Below are 18057 nucleotides of genomic sequence, written 5' to 3'. Positions count from 1 at the left end.
GAAAAGCCATCCTCTATATCAGATCATCTTATTTAGCCACATTCTCTTATGTTTGATGCTATGCTATGCTTTGGAAGAAGATATGTATATGTGTTCTATTTATATAGCTTCTGGATGCATCTAATCCATTATTTCTGGATTAGGATGCAACACAGTTTTCTCTAACAAATTGTACTCCCTCCGTTACATAACTTTTATCATGGTTTTAGTTCGTACTTGAACTAAAATCATGACAATAATTATGGAACAGAAGGAGTAGTTGAGAGGGTTAGTATTATAGCTAGAGTAAAAGGGATGAAGTTCTCCACTAACTACACTACTTCCTGTTTTGTCTAACGAGAACCATTCTAACTTTAAGTTTGATATTTAGCTCAAGTTTAAAAGATTCAGCTTTCTTTGAGTAAAAGGTCTAGCTTTATTATTGATTAGTAGATGATGCCCCTGCGTTGCCATGGAAAGCATATAAAAATAAATTCATAAATAGGTGCTTAAAAATAACAAAAATAATGAAAACAAATATAAGAGTGTTCTTGGTTTACATTTTAAAATAAAAAAACCTACGAAGTATGTGACAAAATAATGTATAAGAAGAGAAAAACTATAATATTGAACTTAACACAACACCATCTAATAAAAAAAGTGTCAAGCATTAACATTTTTGTAACTTCAAGCGTCTAACACGTATGCCGTCCCTGCCTTGATTCCCAAAAAAAAAAAACACATGACTTGATGAGGTGGCATGGTTTGAAGGGATAGATTAATGCAAAAAAGTAACTTATGAGTACGTCCATGACTTCGTTATGCCACACAATTTCTACCAGAGGACGAACAATAGAGGTGATATGGATGCATGCATGTGCGAAAAAATCTAGTGACAGAATCTAGCCATTTAGATATAGAAGACAAGTAAATTACATGCAACACATGAGATCTAACAATCTAAACAAAAGCGAATGGTGAAGATCCCTGATAAAACTAAAAGATACACCAATTATCTTCTAAGTCACCTTCTCAAGCTTCCCCTTTTACATCGTTCCACCACAAAGTCAGGAGAAGGGAATGCACGGGGCAGTGACAACGTGTGTGCACACAAATACATCGCATGAGGTTAAGTGACATAAATCATGTATTTTAAGAGATGCATACGATCTTTATTTGCCCATGTGAGCATAAATCAAAAGAACCAAAACCACCACACAACACTTACAAACCTGATAACGAGAGAAGAAAATTCCATCAGAGCTTATAACCAAAAAACACAAACAATACTTCATGACCTAGGTACTGAGGGCATCACATAATTACCCTATGGTGAAACATGATCACTCATCCAGATCAATAGAACCTTAGCGAGCACCTTGTGTCCTGGCTTTAGAAGTCGTCACCTCCGTCGAACCTTTGAGCCATGATAGATATCCGCATAGCTCTTGCCAATTCTGTCATTGACACTACCACGGCTCCAGACATCACCTCCACACCATGCGAGTCCATCTTGGCACACCCGTTACTAAGACCCCACTAGCCATGCTGCTAAGACTCCCCATCCTCGACATGGTAGATGCAACACTTCTCCAGTCAGAGTTTGTTCCAAAATGATGCCCTAAGAGGGAGAACAACACCGAAACTATCGCCATCGTTCGACCAGGGAGACCTAGATGTAGGGTTTCCCCCAAACATGTGTGTGGGGGAAGGAGATTCGCAACAACGACGCCTTCAACAAGGCAACGACGCCCACGAGCGCCGCCATTGTTAGCCCCAACTGAATTGAGCATCACATCCTAGATCTTCCACGAGCCAAGCCGCCTCATAGCTGCCTTGAAGAAGTGGACCAGACGACTCCGTCCACCACGTTTAGCCTGAGGAGCAGCGATGGCCGCCATCCCCGCGACATCTTCCGCATTCCACCTATTCTGCCCCGATGACATCCCTCATCTGTTGGAAGGCCATCGAGGCCCACCTTCCTTCACGCTCCATCTTTGCCAGGTGGGAGTGGACGCCACCACCCGCGGTGGCGGCTGCCTTGAGGATGAGATTAGCGGTCTCTCGGTAGGAGATCAATCTCTTGTGCATCGGACTTGGTCTCGCTTACGCCATCCCGGAATGTTAATATTTGTGTTGACCAACAATGTATGAGGCACTTATTCCATTTTGTCATTCTATTTGCTTTGGTATTTTCAAAATGCCGATGATTAAAATGTTTGGTCACCGTACACTTGGGGGTGGCGTAAGTGAGCCTGGTAAGATAGCACAAATATCAATCTCTTGTGCATCGGACTTGGTCTCACTTACGCCATCCCTAAATGTTAAGACTTGTGTTGACCAACAATGTATGAGGCATTTATTCCATTTCTCTTGTGCATCGGACTTGTTGGTCTCACTTTCTTCCATTTTAATCATAGTAGGAACCGGATGAAGACCCCGATGCAAGCGAGCCTGGTGGGTAGAGAGGAGGGAGCAAAGGAGGAACCGGATGAAGACTACTTTGTATCTCGAAATTGTGAAATTTGTATGAATTAAGAGTTGTATGCAAAACATTTGACACTTGCCACTATATATGTATCTCGATCTGGCTCTAAGTACTGTGATGATGATGTATAATGTTGCTATGTTATATGTGTCCATATTATATCTGTCTATCTGTCTATATTATACCTGCATACTGTGTACAAAACCTGTATAAAACCTGTATAATACACCAGGGAGCATAAAATCGAGTATGCCTGTACATTATTCTGTGGCGCACCAAAATAGAATTTAGTGGCACACCTATTTCTGTGGCGCAGCTGGTCCATATGCGCCACAGAACACATTAATTCTGTGGCGCATGGTCCGGTGCGCCACAGAAACCTTATTTTTGTGGCGAAATTTCTGTGGCGCACCGCCCATGCGCCACAGAATCACTTTTTCGTGCGCCACTGATGAGGCTTTCCCTACTAGTGTGAAGCTAACACGAAACACCTAGAAACCCTATAATGGGTGAAGTAGCATGTCGTAAGGATCTCATTCCCAAAAAAAAAACACAAACAACACCACATCAGCTAATTACAGGGGGCATCACTGAGTCAACCTATAGTGAAACATGAGCATATATACATCCGGTATAGCAGACGCTTGGCGAGCGTCTCATGCCCTCGCTTGAGAAGCTATCACTGTCACCGTTGGTCCATTTCTAGGGTAAAGATCTGCATAGCCCTTGACAGGTCTATCGTAGATGCCACCATGACGTCCGACAACGCTTCCACCTTGCATGGGTTCATCATATTGCGTCCCTCACCGAGTAGCCGATGCACCATACCGCTGAAACTCGCTGTCGTCGACGTGGTAGATGCACAACACTCCACCAATTCCCGTCACAAGCCCGCAACTTCTCCAAAAACAATGCCCCAAGAAGTAGAATGACGCATAAAACACTGCCATCGTCTGATCCGAGAGACCCAAATCTAGGTTATCCCCCGAAGCATCATGAACAAGTAAACGATGATGACCAAGGCGATGCTTTCAACAAGATAACGACGCATCAACGCCACCATCACCCGCTATGACTGTAGTCAGAGCTCGGCTTTCACCAGAAGCCACGCCTCCCCAACTCTAGGGCTAGATGTGGACCAGGAGATCGCCACAACCAGCCCCAATCCAGACGACCGCCTTCGACGAAGGAGGAGACCACCACCATGTCTGTCACCCTCGTGATGCAAAAGCAGCCCATGGGTGTCACCACAACACTGGCAGCAACAACAGGAGACGACCGCTACCCACCTAGGCTCATCTGTGCCTAGATCATGGCCGGCCTCCGCGCCTCCTTCCGGTGCCACCTCCACCCCCGACCATGGTGTCCACATCGAGGTCACCGCTCTTCCACCACTTCAACGCTCAGACTGAAGATGCAGAGCACCGCACCCCATCTAACCGGTGATTGAGGGAATCCTCCACCGCCGCGCCACATGGGCTTTGCCCGACGACAGGTGCGGCATGGGAGATCACGAAGAGGAGTGTTAGAAATATAGTATATTGCCTAGTTGTTTCCCCCCTTTCAGAGTTTTGGATAATTGGCTAGTACATAAATTTAATATGGTATGAGCCTAAATCTTAGCCAACGTAGTATTAAAAATAAATATCCGCGGACACCCTAATCCACGTGTTAAGCATGTGAAGAAAAAATCCACCGATCTAGACATGAGGAGGAGTGTCAAAAATATAATATATTACTCCCTATAATTCATATTATTTGATGGTAAAATAAATATATCTACAACTAAAATGAGTCTAGATACATCTATATTAGTATCAATTAATATGGATCAGAGAGTACCGAATTTTTTCATTAGTTCAGGCTTTTAAAGTACTCCCTCCGTTTTTGTACTAAATCCGAGTCAATTAAAAAGGAACGGAGGGAGTACTTAACTAGTGCATCAATTTAATACAGAGGGTCTGTGGAAGAGGGCAGCGTATGCCCCGGCACGGCGCAGAGCCGCAGCGCGGAGGCAGGTTAGGTTCATGGGAGACGGATTTTTTTTCGATCATTCGATATTCCCCGAGTGTATACAACAACAATTTAGGCACCGGATAACTTTGATTGAAAGAGTGGCCTTTGCTATGCCTTGTGATTGCTGAAAATTTTGGTCCCTACAATTGTTGCTGTGGTAGCCTATGACTGCATATGACCTTGCGCCATTTAGTGTTTGTGCACTCCGTCGGCAGTCACGAACCACTCCACCAAAGCTTAACCTACCAGCCGGCGAAGCGACCGAACCAAAAGTTGGCGCAACACCTTGTGACTTACTTGCCGCAGGGAGAACCTCAGGCGGGTCGCATGCAGGAACCAATGGCAAAACCAAGAGATATGAATTTCTGACACCTTCCATCCCTATAAAATTATTCTATATGATCTTGTCACTGAATATCTCTGGCCTTATATTTTCTACAGGAACTTCTAGCCTTGCTTTTACTTCCCCATTTTCTCTTCCATATGATTTCGGTGACGTGCACAAACAGTTTTATAGAGGGTGGAGATCGACCCTGCCATTATAAATTAAGGTGGCGTACCATATATCCTAACTTGTTTTATTTTTCAGAATGAGGTCTCAGCCACTGCGATTGCCCAAAATTCCACGTGCTTAGCCGCTGAGAAGCAATTCACATGTTTCTACCTGTACCATTGAACAACATGCATATATGTAGGTAGCCGCCGATCACCTTCAAGTATCATACAACTTAATTAAAAAATAAAGTACCCCCTCTTTGCCGAGCCTATTAGCTTTTTTAAAAGTAAAACCATGTCAACTTTGACGACATTTATATAAAGAAATATCAATATATTTAGAACGTCAAATCAATACCACTAGATTCATCATGAAGTATATTTTTATATGGTATAGATTTGGTATTCTATATACAGATAATTTTCTCAATAAATTTGGTCAAAGTGTTAGTGCAGTTTGACTTTCGCGGAAACCAAGGTGCACTATATTACGGCAGCGATGGAGTACGAAATAGCACAAGATCATGAAGTGAAATTTCTCCACCTATCCATTACAAACCTTTAGACCACCTCCAACGACATGACATGCGAGAGGCCCATGTCTTCATTGGCTAGGGCATTGCATACAATGGCAGCAGCAATTTGGTTCGGGGTTGGCCATATTTTTGGCCATTTTCTCTGTTTAGGCCATTTTGGTCATTTACATGCAAAAATATTGTCAAACTATTTATACAATAATTTTAACAACTTAGTTTAACAATAATTTTAATATTATTCAACGATCATTCACACAATCAAATAAATTGAGAGGAAGACTAGTGGTTTCCTACATGAACCCGCATATGCTCTACCAAATCATTTTGAAGTAGATTGTGAGTTTCTGATCACAAATCTCCTGATGTATATGAAGGAACTACTGGAACATTGCCGGTCTAGGCGCGGGCTCAATCAGTTCACCCCAAAAAATCTACCCTTGCTAATAGAGGCTATTATCACACTCCTCCTCAAGTATCATGTTATGCGTAATCACGCAAACAATCATCACCTCACATATCTTCTCAACACTCCATGTTCTAAAAGGGTGCCGAACAATATCCTAATAAGATTGGAGCCTATCAAATGTTTACTCCACATCCTTCCCACAAGCTTCTTGCTCTTTTGCAAACCAATGCATTTTCTCTTCTTGAGGACTAGGGATTGTCTTCACAAATACAAACCATAGATGATGGATACAATCAGATAGATAGTTATCCTTGCTGTATTGCTGACCACTGATCTCATACTTGACCTCTAGAGAGTTTCCTTTTGCAAGTCTAGAGAATATCTGAGAACACTCAAGCACGTTTATGTCATTGTGAGAATCTGCCATGCCGAAACATAGTGCCAAATTCAAAGATCTTATGATGAAATAGCCTCAAGTATGATTATGCACTCACCAACATGTCCTTTGTATTGCTACTGTCAAGGAAAAAAACAGTTCTTCCACTCCAACCTATGCTTTCAAGTATCTAAGAATACCCTCTTGACTCGTTAATCGACAACAACAAAGCATTGTCAGAAACATTTGGTGCTCTCAGGTAATTTTTCTGAACACCTAAACCACTACTTTGCAGAACAAGTACGTTGTGTCAAGACATGTGGACTTGCTAATACACATGTACACATCAACGAGATCACCAACAACTCCGTATGCGATCATCCTAACACTGCATTTCTTGTAAGAAGAGAATAAGATCTTACAGGTGACATTGGCCATGCATCAGAAGAAATCATCATATGCTCGCGCACAAAAATATACGGAGCATATAGTGCATTGGTAAAATGGAAGTAGTAGAAATTTTGTCATGTTTGGTCTCTGTATTATGATTTCAACGCAGCCGCATGGCCCTTCACTCACTGAGCCCCTTAAACTTCAGGGCGGATGAGAACAACTGCGAACATCTCAAAATAGAGGATGATTTCGTCTACGAATAGCTCAAGCATCAAAATAGGTTGCCTAAGCGGGTGGCGGCAATGGCCATAACAACACAGGTGGCGGTGAAACGACATAGAGGAATGGGGTGAAAAATTCAGGACGAGTGAGAAAGTGGACGGGGGATGTGCCTCTGACTGGAGAGTCCAAGGTGGTCAAGGGGAGAACCGGCGTGGACGCGAACGCTATCTGCTGGAACGCGAAACAGGTGGAAGTGAACACATTTGTGGCGCTCTGTCCTTTTGAGTCACATTGTTGGGCTTTGCTCTCTATCCACGCAGACAACCGCCATAAATTTGGAGTGGCCCAATTGGAGATGCCCTTACCTGTACAAGCTTGTTTTTCATCGTCTGTTAACGAAAGATGTTCCCTTTAAGCTCCAATCATCAGAAAAAATTTATTGTTAGTCCATCATCTAGGGAAAAACAGTCTCCCATGAAAAATTGCTAGACTCACCGAAATACCCAAAATTTTGGTGATGTCAGATTTTTTTCGGAAATCTCGCATTGATACATGCTCCAAATTTGAGTGAAAATCTCTGTATTAGAATGAACTTTCACAAGAAAATCGGCTGAACATGACTTTTTCAGAAGCATGCTCTAAATTATTTTATGCTAATTTTTGTTGCTCATTTTGTATGCGTTACTAAATAACTTCACTAGCTTTGTGATCTAAGAAAGTATTGCATCAGTGCTTCTGGGTAGCGTGTGTTTGTTAAAAGGTTCTTCAGCTTAAGAGCTTTGATGTTTTGTTTTGCCTTCTACAGAACGGTTGATTTAACAGGAGGTCTGCCATATTTCAGTTGAGACATATATTAGTGCGCCTTTCCTCTAAACCCCTTAGTGAGTGCAGCTAGCAAGACACCAAATCGAGACACTTTTAAACAGAAGGCCCAAGACCCGGCTTTATATATAAAGCCAACACGGCAACCACATAGTAGCGATACAACACACACCTCACAAGCTGGTACCTCGAAAGTGCTGATACCTCAATACAAATACGACAAGTCTGGTGGCCATGATAAACTCAAAGATGTAAAGGGAAACTATAGCACAGAGAGCGGGTGAGGGAGGCAGCATGCAGTCGTCGACGGCGTCAGTGTCCTCCAGCCCGGATCTGCGCATGTAGCCTCCTAACCTCGTCCAGCGCCGCGTCCAACAGTGCTCGGTCCCTCGGTCTAACCAGAACCCTCCAGCTCTGCATGTAGATAGACATTTTGAAGACGGGCTGGAGATGAGGGAGCCCTCGATAGCTAGCTTGTTGCGGATGTTCCAGAGCGCCCAACATTGCACTGCGAAAGTAAACCAAGCTATCCTACGGAGTCTACCCGACAAGCGGTTGGCAATGGCGACAAAGTCTGCAGCCCTGCTGGGTTCCATGAGCAGGAGAGGAGGTCCCTTATTCCTGCGCACACAAATTTAGCGATGTGGCAAGTGAAGAAAATATGGTCGCAAGTTTCCCATTCGCCACAGAGGGCACACCGCCCATTTGATGGCCCATGCCGCTTGACTAATTGGTCCCCGGAGGGGAGCCTCCCCCGGATGAGTTGCCAGAGGAAAACCCGGATTTTTGGCGGGACCCTTGTGCGCCAAATTTCCTTAAATTGTGTAATCGTCCCTCCCTGGGACAACTTGGAGTACATCGAGGAGGTGGAGTACTCCCCAGATGGCTCAAGCGCCCATCGAACCACGTCAGCGCCCTCAGACGCCGGCGATAGGTCGAAGATTCTGCAGAGGTTGTCCCATTCCACCCTCTCTGCAAGGCCAAAGGTGCGCCGGAAACGAATCGTCCAGCCACCGTTGGACCTAACCCCTTGTACGGTCGCAAAGTGGTTGTCGCAGCATGCGAACAACCGAGGAAAGGTAAAGCGAAGGGGCCCCGTGCCCATCCACCAGTCCAGCCAGAAGTAGGTCCTCTGCCCACTGCGAATTGGTGCTTCGCACCCAACTTGAAGTACCATTTGATCTTCTGGATGGCATTCCAAAATTGTGATCCTTTGGTGGGAACCGCCGGGGAGAACAAGTCGTGGTCCCCCAGGTACTTGGCCCTAAGAAGGTCTGCCCATGGGCCTTCCTCGTTCTGATAGATCTTCCAGATCCATTTTAACATTAGGGCGATGTTCATGAACTTGGTGTTGAGGATCCCCAGTCCTCCAAACGCTCGTGGTTTGCACACCGTGGCCCAGTCCACCATATGGTACTTCCGTTTGGGACCCACTCCCTCCCAAAAGAAGCGGGAACGGTGCTTGTCCGTTACCGCATGAGTCGTGTCATGCAGCAAATAGAGACCCATCGCGAACAGCGGAAGGCTGGAGAGGCAGGAGTTGGTGAGCTCCAGCCTGCCAGCTGATGCAACGAACACACCCTGCCAAGGCTCCACCCTGTGGCCAACCTTCTCAGTAAGGAAGTTCCAGTCAGCAACCGAGAGGGGGCGATCGCTGACAGGTAAGCCGAGGTAGTGTAACGGCAAGCTCCCCAGCTTGCAGTTAAGAGCGTCAGCCACTCTCTGACGTTCCAGGTCGGAGACCCCTGTCACGACGACTTCGCTCTTAGCGAAGTTGATCTTAAGGCCTGACATATTCTCAAAGCAGAGAAGCAGGAGCTTAAGGTTGGCCAACCCAGTATTGGAAGGTTCAATCAGAATCAAGGTGTCGTCCGCATATTGGAGGTGGGTGATCCCCCCCGGGATCAGGTGGGGCAACACACCCTTGAGGTGCCCAGAGTCGGTGGCCCTGGCGATGATAGCCGCCAGGGAATCCACCATGAAGTCGAACAAGATCGGGGAAAGAGGGTCCCCTTGTCTCACACCGTGTGCGTTCCTGAAGTTCTCCCCAATAACACCATTCACGTTGACCGCAGTCTGGCCACCCGAGACCAGCTGCATTAAACGATGAACGATCATGGGGGAGAAACCCTTCCTCAGCAGAACTTCACGGAGGAATTCCCAGCTGACACGATCAAAGGCTTTCTCGAAGTCAAGCTTGAGAAGGAGGCCCTTGAGTTTCTTAACCCTCAACTCATGGGCGATTTCATGAAGGGCGAGTACGCCCTCGTGCAGGCACCTCCCTTTGATGAAGGCCGATTGGCTGTGGTCAATAGTCCTATGCGCAAGAAAGGCGAGGCGGGTAGCGTAAGCCTTAGCAATGAATTTAAAAATAACGTTGATTAGAGCAATAGGTCTAAACTGCTTGATGGTGTCCGCCCCTGCACTTTCGAAATAAGAGAGATGACTCCAAAGTTAAGGCGTGCGATGTCGACCCTCCCTAGGGCAAAGTCATTGAGGATTTGGAGGATGGGTCCTTTAAGAATGTCCCAGAATTTCTTGAAGAAGAGGACCGGTAACCCGTCAGGGCCCGAGGCCGAGTCTGGTTTCATGCCCGCAAGCACCTCGTCCAGCTCGTCCGGAGTGAAGGTGAGCTCCAAACTCCTATTCTCCTCTTCGGAAATCTTCTAGACAGAGGGCCAGAGGTCCTGAGCTAGGGAGAAAGCCCTTTCCTCCCCCTCCGCGCCCATCAGGCTCTGGTAGAATTGGTAGACGTGCCCCATCATCTCAACTTGGTCTGAAATCTCCCCGTCATCAGTCATCAGGCGAGGGATGAGACACTTCCTGCGCCTCCCATTGGCGAAGGCGTGGAAGAAGGCCGTGCATGAATCCCCTTTACGGGTCCATTGGAGTCTGCTGCGCTGCCTCCAGTATTCTTCCTCTACGCCGTCGAGCTGCACCAGCTGATCCTCTAGGAAGTAACGGAGAGCTCAACCCTCCTCATCTAGACCAGAGGAGTCAACTAGAGTGTCCAACTCCCTAAGCTGTGAGAGGAGGTTATCCCTCGCCTCCCTCTTTTGTTTGCCTAAATTGGCCCCCCACCCGCGGAGGTGTTGACGGAGGTACCTCGCGATGCACTGCCAGAGGTCAATGCTGCATCGATGAGGCCCCCGCTCTTGAATGCAGAAGATCAGCTTATCCTTGACCATCTGCTCGAAGCCGGCTACCCTCAGCCACCAGGACTAGAAGAAGAATCTCGCCGGCCGGCGAATCCCCTGTTCGTCATCGTCGAGGAGGAGGGGGTTGTGGTCGGAACCCACTCGAGTGACCGTCGTCAGAGAGCACAAAGGGAAGAGCGTCTCCCAAGAAGTGGAGACGAAGACCCTATCCAGGACCGAGCGGATGGGCGAGAGTTGCTTGTTGGTCTAGGTGAACCTGGACCCGGTCCTGTTGAGCTCTCTAAGGGAAAGGGAAGCAATGGCATCATTGAATTGGCGCACCCTTGGCCAATTAATATTGTCGTTACTCTTATCCCCGGGTCCACGAATGAGATTGAAATCGCCCCCAACAACGAGAGGGAACCTACAGCTCGCCACCTCGGAAGAAAGCTCCTCCAAGAACTCCCTAGTCCTGGAGTGATCAGCCGGGCCGTAGACAAGGATGAAGGTCCACTTGACCCTCCGGCTACGATGGAAGAGGTCGGCGCTAATGAAGAACCTCCCCTTCCTCCAGGTCCCCACCTCGAAGCAATCATCCCGGAACCCCAGGAGCATCCGCCCGTATTGTCGTGTGGCCGGCAACCGGTTCCAGCAGAATTGGCCGCCGCATTCCAGGCTCCGAAGTTCCGAGTCCGAGAAGTCTTGTCGGACCGTCTCTTGGAGGCCTAGAATGTCGATCTTGTCGCGTTGCATGAATTCGCGGAGCTGGGTGCGACGCCCTTGTGCCCCAAACCCCTCAAGGTTATAGATGAGGGCTCTCATTTGGGAGCACGCTTCTTGTAGTGTCTCTTGGAGACAGCCAGAGCAGGGGCCTTAGCACACGAACGTCTTGGACGGGAGCGCGTAGGTGCGGATACAGCGTCTGGCGCCACAGTAAGCGCAAGCTCCCTAGAAGCGGATTCCAGGGCCCCTGCCCCATGCCTTCCCAGCTCACTGGGAGGCGCGGCCTCACCCGGGGTAAGCTCCGCCCTAGGAGCCTCCTCGCCTGCGACAAGCTCCACCCTAGGAGCCTCCGCCGAAGCACCGGCAGCAGCTGCAACCTTGGCGGCAGCGGCGGCCTTGGCTTCCCGATCAAGGCGGCGAGAGGTCTCAGGGAGCGCCGCTTGAACTTTTTCTTTTGCCCTAATGGTGGACAAGGCTTCAACCGGACATCCCAACTTGGGAGAGAAAACTAAGCAGCTATCGCGAACAACCGAGGATAAGTGTTCATCGGGAAGGAGGTCGAGGATCGCGAAATCATTACCTTTGTCCTTGACGGTGTCGATGCCGGCCTTGCCCTCCAGGTTCTTTTTAGCCGTGAGCCGCTGAGCGCGGAGGAGGGCCGAAGTGCCAGCCGCTGCGTCCTGGGTTCGCGAGCTCTTCCTTACCGCCGGCGTCGAGGTCGCCCGCTTGGAGTAGATGGCCTTGGAGCGGCGAGCTTGCACCAGAGGGGTAGCCTCGGTCATCTCCTGCAGCAGGTTCTTGTGGGCAGCATCTCCCACGGGTCGCGGCAGTTCTTCATCATCAGAGGCGTCCACCACTTCCACATCCTCCGGGGCAGCCAGGCTCACAGCCGGCGAAAACCTGGCCAGCTTGGCAGGCGGGCCCTCCGCCTGCTGGCTGTCATCAACCCACGAGGGCACCGGGTCGGTGAGCTGCGAGTCGAGGTCTGCGGAGTCCATGGAGTCGTCATCAAGCGGGTGGACCCTTCCACCACGCTCGTTGGCACGAGGTGCACGAGCAGCTTGCCCCTGGCTGGCTCAAGGAGGGAGAGGGAGGGGAGGATATCCGCGGCAACATCCATGTTTGAGCCATATTGATCCAGCCCTGATGCAACGAGGGTCGAGCCGTATGCGGCTGGCAGCCCCAGCGTGTCTACCGCCGCAACCGGGGGGTTGGAGCTAGATGGACCAGACGCCCCGCCCTTGTCCTTGGCCGCGTCCCTGTGCCTGTCCTGGCTGCGTTGATGCTTGTTCCATTCACTGTCTGACGGGATGTCATCGTAGTCTTCATCATCAAGACCATTGTTGGGTGGCGGTGGAGGCCCCCCTGAGCCACCACCCGGAGTACCACAAGGAGGAGCTTCCGCTTGAACTCCAACCATGTACCCTTCTCCATTCACGAAAACCTGCACGGAGCCTTTGATGCGGTCGGCAAAGCGGCAATGGAAACACATACGGATAGGCTCCTGATACGTCTCCGACGTATCGATAATTTCTTATGTTCCATGCCACATTATTGATGTTATCTACATGTTTTATGCACACTTTATGTCATATTCGTGCATTTTCTGGAACTAACCTATTAACAAGATGCCGAAGTGCCAGTTGCTGTTTTCTGCTGTTTTTGGTTTCAGAAATCCTAGTAAGGAAATATTCTCGGAATTGGACGAAATCAAAGCCCAGGGGCCTATTTTCTCACGAAGCTTCCAGAAGTCCGAAGGAGAGACGAAGAGGGGCCACAGGGGAGCCAGACCATAGGGCGGCGCGGCCCCCCCCTTGGCCGCGCCGGCCTGTGGTGTGGGGCCCCCGTGCCGCCTCTTGACCTGCCCTTCCGCCTATAAAAAGTCTCCGTGATGAAACCCCCAGTACCGAGAACCACGATACGGAAAACCTTCCAGAGACGCCGCCGCCGCCGATCCCATCTCAGGGGATCCAGGAGATCGCCTCCGGCACCCTGCCGGAGAGGGGAATCATCTCCCGGAGGACTCTACGCCGCCATGGTCGCCTCCGGTGTGATGTGTGAGTAGTCTACCCCTGGACTATGGGTCCATAGCAGTAGCTAGATGGTTGTCTTCTCCCCATTGTGCTATCATTGTCGGATCTTGTGAGCTGCCTAACATGATCAAGATCATCTATCTGTAATTCTATATGTTGCATTTGTTGGGATCCGATGAATAGAGAATACTTGTTATGTTGATTATCAAAGTTATGCTATGTGTTGTTTATGATCTTGCATGCTCTCCGTTACTAGTAGATGCTCTGGCCAAGTAGATGCTTGTAACTCCAAGAGGGAGTACTTATGCTCGATAGTGGGTTCATGCCTGCATTAACACCTGGGACAGTGACAGAAAGTTCTAAGGTTGTGTTGTGCTGTTGCCACTAGGGATAAAACATTAGTGCTATGTTCAAGGATGTAGTCACTAGTTACATTACGCACCATACTTAATGCAATTGTCTGTTGTTAGCAACTTAATACTGAAAGGGGTTCGGATGATAACCTGAAGGTGGACTTTTTAGGCATAGATGCAGTTGGATGACGGTCTATGTATTTTGTCGTAATGCCCAATTAAATCTCACTATACTCATCATGATATGTATGTGCATGGTCATGCTCTCTTTATTTGTCAATTGCCCAACTGTAATTTGTTCACCCAACATGCTGCTTGTCTTATGGGAGAGACACCTCTAGTGAACTGTGGACCCCGGTCCAATTCTCTTACTGAAATACAATCTACTGCAATACTTGTTCTACTGTTTTCTGCAAACAATCATCTTCCACACAATACGGTTAACTCTTTGTTACAGCAAGCCGGTGAGATTGACAACCTCACTGTTTCGTTGGGGCAAAGTACTGTGGTTGTGTTGTGCAGGTTCCACGTTGGCGCCGGAATCCTTGGTGTTGCGCCGCACTACATCCCGCCGCCATCAACCTTCAACGTGCTTCTTGGCTCCTCCTGGTTCGATAAACCTTGGTTTCTTTCTGAGGGAAAACTTGCTGCTGTGCGCATCATACCTTCCTCTTGGGGTTGCCCAACGAACGTGTGAAATACACGCCATCAAGCTCTTTTTCTGGCGCCGTTGCCGGGGAGATCAAGACACGCTGCAAGGGGAGTCTCCACTTCTCAATCTCTTTACTTTGTTTTTGTCTTGCTTAGTTTTATTTACTACTTTGTTTGCTGCACTAAATCAAAATACAAAAAAATTAGTTGCTAGTTTTACTTTACTTGCTATCTTGTTTGCTATATCAAAAACACAAAAAAATTAGTTTACTTGCATTTACTTTATCTAGTTTGTTTTATTTACTGTTGCTAAAATGGCCAACGCTAAAAATACTAAGTTGTGTGACTTCACAACCACAAATAATAATGATTTCTTATGCACACCTATTGCTCCACCTGCTACTACAGCAGAATTCTTTGAAATTAAACCTCGCTTTATCAATCTTGTTATGCGAGAGCAATTTTCTGGTGTTAGTTCTGATGATGCTGCTGCCCATCTTAATAATTTTGTTGAACTATGTGAAATGCAAAAATATAAAGATGTAGATGGTGATATTATTAAATTAAAATTGTTCCCTTTCTCATTAAGAGGAAGAGCTAAAGATTGGTTGCTATCTCTGCCTAAGAATAGTATTGATTCATGGACTAAATGCAAGGATGCTTTTATTGGTAGATATTATCCCCCTGCTAAAATTATATCTTTGAGGAGTAGCATAATGAATTTTAAACAATTAGATACTGAACATGTTGCTCAAGCTTGGGAAAGAATGAAATCTTTGGTTAAAAATTGCCCAACCCATGGACTGACTACTTGGATGATCATCCAAACCTTCTATGCAGGACTAAATTTTTCTTCACGGAATTTATTGGATTCAGCTGCTGGAGGTACCTTTATGTCCATCACTCTTGGTGAAGCAACAAAGCTTCTTGATAATATGATGATCAACTACTCTGAATGGCACACGGAAAGAGCTCCACAAGGTAAGAAGGTAAATTCTCGTCGAAGAAACCTCTTCCTTGAGTGATAAGATTGATGCTATTATGTCTATGCTTGTGAATGATAGGACTAATATTGATCCTAATAATGTTCCATTAGCTTCATTGGTTGCACAAGAAGAACATGTTGATGTAAACTTCATTAAAAATAATAATTTCAACAACAATGCTTACCGGAACAATTCTAGTAACAATTATAGGCCATATCCTTATAATAATGGCAACGGCTATGGTAATTCTTATGGGAATTCTTACAACAATAATAGGAGTTCACCCCCTGGACTTGAAGCCATGCTTAAGGAATTTATTAGTACACAAACTGCTTTTAACAAATCTGTTGAAGAAAAGCTTGGGAAAATTGATATACTTGCTTCTAAAGTCGATAGTCTTGTTGCTGATGTTGATCTTTTGAAATCAAAAGTTTTGCCTAATGAGAATCATCATAATAAAATTACTACTACAGCAAATGCCATTCAAGTTAGAATTAATGAGAATATAAGATTAATGGCTGAACTGCGTGCTAGGTGGGATAGAGAAGAAAATGAAAAACTAGCTAAAGAGAAGAATGTAGCTAAAGTTTGGACTATTACCACCACTAGTAATGCTAATGCTACACATGTTGCTGCACCTCCTACTCATACTAATAAAAGAATTGGTGTTAGCAATGTTTCCACTTCGAATGCAAAGCGCGAAAAACTGCCTGAAACTGCTAAAACTGCTGAAACTGCTTGTGATAAAGCTGCTGAAATTTTTGCCAACATTGGGGATGATGATCCTATTGCTTTAGATTATAATGGTTTGAATTTTGATGATTGCCACATCTCTGAAGTTATAAAGTTCTTGCAAAAACTTGCTAAAAGTCCTAATGCTAGTGCTATAAATTTGGCTTTCACGCATCATATTACAAATGCTCTCATAAAAGCTAGAGAAGAGAAACTAGAGCGTGAAGCCTCTATTCCTAAAAAGCTAGAGGATGGTTGGGAGCCCATCATTAAGATGAAGATTAAAGATTTTGATTGTAATGCTTTATGTGATCTTGGTGCAAGTATTTCTGTTATGCCTAAGAAAATTTATAATATGCTTGACTTGCCACCGCTGAAAAATTGTTATTTGGATGTTAATCTTGCTGATCATTCTACAAAGAAACCTTTGGGTAAAGTTGATAATGTTCGCATTACCGTTAACAATAACCTTGTTCCCGTTGATTTTGTTGTCTTGGATATTGAATGCAATGCATCTTGTCCCATTATATTGGGAAGACCTTTTCTTCGAACTGTTGGTGCTATCATTGATATGAAGGAAGGTAATATAAAATATCAATTTCCTCTCAAGAAAGGTATGGAACACTTCCCTAGAAAGAGAATGAAGGTACCTTTTGATTCTATTATGAGAACAAATTATGATGTTGACACTTCGTCTCTTGATAATACTTGATACACACTTTCTGCGCCTAGCTGAAAGGCGTTAAAGAAAAGCGCTTATGGGAGACAACCCATGTTTTTACCTACAGTACTTTGTTTTTATTTTGTGTCTTGGAAGTTGTTTACTACTGTAGCAACCTCTCCTTATCTTAGTTTTGTGTTTTGTTGTGCCAAGTTAAGCCGTTGATAGAAAAGTAAGTACTGGATTTGGATTACTGCACAGTTCCAGATTTCTTTGCTGTCACGAATCTGGGTCCACCTCCCTGTAGGTAGCTCAGAAAATTAAGCCAATTTACGTGCATGATCCTCAGATATGTACGCAACTTTCATTCAATTTGAGCATTTTCATTTGAGCAAGTCTGGTGCCATTTTAAAATTCGTCAATACGAACTGTTCTGTTTTGACAGATTCTGCCTTTTATTTCGCATTGCCTCTTTCGCTATGTTGGATGAATTTCTTTGATCCACTAATGTCCAGTAGCATTATGCAATGTCCAGAAGTGTTAAGAATGATTGTGTCACCTCTGAATATGTCAATTTATATTGTGCACTAACCCTCTAATGAGTTGTTTCGAGTTTGGTGTGGAGGAAGTTTTCAAGGATCAAGAGAGGAGTATGATGCAACATGATCAAGGAGAGTGAAAGCTCTAAGCTTGGGGATGCACCCGGTGGTTCACCCCTGCATATATCAAGAAGACTCAAGCGTCTAAGCTTGGGGATGCCCAAGGCATCCCCTTCTTCATCGACAACATTATCAGGTTCCTCCCCTGAAACTATATTTTTATTCCATCACATCTTATGTGCTTTGCTTGGAGCGTTGGTTTGTTTTTGTTTTTTGTTTTGTTTGAATAAAATGGATCCTAGCATTCACTTTATGGGAGAGAGACACGCTCCGCTGTAGCATATGGACAAGTATGTCCTTGGTTTCTACTCATAGTATTCATGGCGAAGTTTCTCCTTCGTTAAATTGTTATATGGTTGGAATTGGAAAATGATACATGTAGTAATTGC

The sequence above is a fragment of the Lolium perenne genome, chromosome 1, assembly GCF_019359855.2.
Source record: "Lolium perenne isolate Kyuss_39 chromosome 1, Kyuss_2.0, whole genome shotgun sequence".
Taxonomy (NCBI): domain Eukaryota; kingdom Viridiplantae; phylum Streptophyta; class Magnoliopsida; order Poales; family Poaceae; genus Lolium; species Lolium perenne.
Note: the sequence above shows the minus strand (reverse complement) of the source record.